Source organism: Hippopotamus amphibius, chromosome 14, assembly GCF_030028045.1.
Source record: "Hippopotamus amphibius kiboko isolate mHipAmp2 chromosome 14, mHipAmp2.hap2, whole genome shotgun sequence".
Classification (NCBI taxonomy): Eukaryota; Metazoa; Chordata; class Mammalia; order Artiodactyla; family Hippopotamidae; genus Hippopotamus; species Hippopotamus amphibius.
The window spans coordinates 10,775,784-10,778,488 of NC_080199.1; the positions used below are offsets into that span (position 1 = coordinate 10,775,784).

The 2,705-nt window shown below is 38.7% G+C and overlaps 1 pseudogene; it reads left to right on the forward strand.

Annotated features, from left to right (window-relative positions):
• The first annotated feature begins 513 nt into the window (after window positions 1-513).
• On the forward strand, window positions 514-2,455 carry LOC130835860 (asparagine synthetase [glutamine-hydrolyzing]-like; annotated as a pseudogene).
• The last annotated feature ends 250 nt before the right edge of the window (window positions 2,456-2,705 follow it).

Consider the following 2,705-nt stretch of genomic DNA (forward strand, 5'->3'; position numbering starts at 1 on the left):
AACATTCATAAAATGGGGAACCATGTATCTGTAAAAGAGAAAGAGGAAAATCTCTATATACAACAGTGGAATGATTGCCAGGATATATTGTTGAGAGAAAAAATTCAAGGTAGATAAACTATATATAGTTTGTTAGCATTTATCTAAGAAAAGAGAACTATAGATATATGGGGACTTCCCTGGCGGTCCAGCGGTTAAGACTTTGCCTTCCAGTGCAAGGGGTGCAGGTTCGATCCCTGATCGTGGAGCTAAGATCCCACCATGCTTCACAGCCAAAAAACCAAAACATAAAACAGAAGCACTACTGTAACAAATTCAATAAAGATTTTAAAAATGGCCCACATCAAAAAAAAATCTTAAAAAAAAAAAGAGAGAGAACTATAGATATAGATACATAGATATGATTATATTAAAAACAAACAATGGAGATAGTCCACAGCCCTTGCCTTTACTTCTGCCAGCCTGGCTGGCTCATGCCTGGAGATCCTGTAGCTCCACTGCACCACGTGTGGCATTTGGGCTCTTTGGTGATGATGACTGTCTCTCTGATCAGTCTGAGTGATATGAAGATTGCACATAAAGGTCCAGATGCATTTCATCTTTAGAATGTCAATGGCTACACCAACCACTGGTTTGGATTTCACTGGTTGGCAGTAGTGGGCCAACTGTTTTGAATGCAGCTAATTTGAGCAAAGAAATATCCTTAATTGTGGGTCTGTTACAATGATAAGCTCTATAACCATAAGGAGACAAAACACCATTTTAAATTTGATCACCAGACCGAAGAAGATGATGAGATAATCCCTCATCTTTATAACAAAGAAGGAACTAAGCAAACAATTTGTGTGTTAGATGAGATGTATGCATTTCTTTTATTGGATACTACCGATAAGAAAGTGTTCCTACGGCAGAGAGACACCTATGCAGTCAGACCTTTCTTTATAGCCATAATAGAAGATGGATTTTTGGCTGTGTGTTCAGAAGCTAAAGGTCTTGTTAACTTGAAACACACCACAACTCCTTTTTCAAAGTGGACCCTTTTTTTCCAGCACACTACAAAGTTTTGGATTTAAAGCCAAATGGCAAAGTTGCATCAGTGGAAATGAACACTATAGAGATGAACTTCTGCCTGCCCTCTATAACAGTGTGAAGAAACTATTCCCAGGTTTTGATATAGAAATTATGAAGAGAGGTGAGGAGAACTGGAGAGAGCAAGTATCGAAAACTCTTTCAAGGACTTTTACTATAGCGTGAGAAATAGAAGAGAGATATTTTAGCATGCATAGATATGCATATGCTATAAATGATCCAGTAGAGAGGAGAAAAACTGATAATGCAAGAGACAGGGAACAGTCCTTAAAACTGAAACTCAAACAATGCATACCTGCTGTGATTCCATTGGGATAAAGTAATTAATGTTTGTCTAGGGAAGTAGATTTATTCATGTTATTTTTTCTACTTCATATACACGCATACTTCTGGATCCTTTTTGACAGTGCTACTAAGAAAGGTTTGATGACAGACAGAAGGACTGGATGCTTTTAATCAGGTGACTTGGATTCCAGCTTGGCTGCTGTCACCCTGTTGAAGCAGCTAAAGGTGGCCCAAGTATAGTATGCTCCAGACATTTGCAATTGGCATGGAAGACAGTCTCAATTTACTGGCTGCTAGAAAGGTGGCAAGTCATATTGGGAAGGAACATCATGAAGTGTTTTTTAACTCTCAGTAAGGCATTTGGGTCCTGGATGAAGTCATATTTTACTTGGAAACTTATGACATTACAACAGCCCATGCTTCAGGAGATAAGTATTTAACTTCCAAGTACATTTGGAAGAGTGCAGATACCATGGTGATCTTTTCTGGAGAAGGTTCAGACAAACTTACACAGGGATACATATATTTTCACAAAAATTTCTTCTAAAAAAGCCAAGGAACAGAGTAAGAGGATGTCTGAAGGACGTCTATTTGTTTGATGTTCTCCACACAGATCAAAGTACTGCTGCCAATGCCCTTGAACTGAAGATCCCATTTCTGGATCACTGATTTTCTTCCTATTACTTGTCTCTGCCACCAGAAATAAGAATACCAAATAATGGGATAGAAAATATCTCCTGAGAGAGATATTTAAGGACTCGACTCTGATATGTAAAGAGATTCTCTGGTGACCAAAAGAACCTTCCGTGATGGGATAGCCTGAGTTAAGAATTTCTGGTTTAGGATTTTACAGAAATATACTGAACATCAGGTTGATGATGCAATGGATGGCAACTGCAGGACAAACATGTCCCTTCAGTACTCCTAAAACTAAAGACACTATTACGACCATTGAATCTTTGAATGCCACTATCCAGGCCAGGCTGAGAGGCCGACCAGTTCTTGGATGCCAAAGTAGATCAATGTCACTGACCCTTTTACCTGCACTTTGATCCATTACAAGTCAGCTGACAAAGCTTAGGCACTCTTTAAACTATAGACTGAAAGTATTTCTTCTTCTTGTGAAGGGTAGTGGGATTGTGGGCAGTAGGTAGGAGTAGCAGTGAGGGTCAACCATTTAGACTTACTTGGGCATAAAAAATATTAAAGTCTCAAATCTATAAAGCAAAGGAAAAATAAACCGCAGAATTAAAAAGAAATGGTTACCAATGAGGTGGAAGAAGGAATAGGATGGGAAGACAGAGATAGAAGCCAGACATGTTTTGCATACT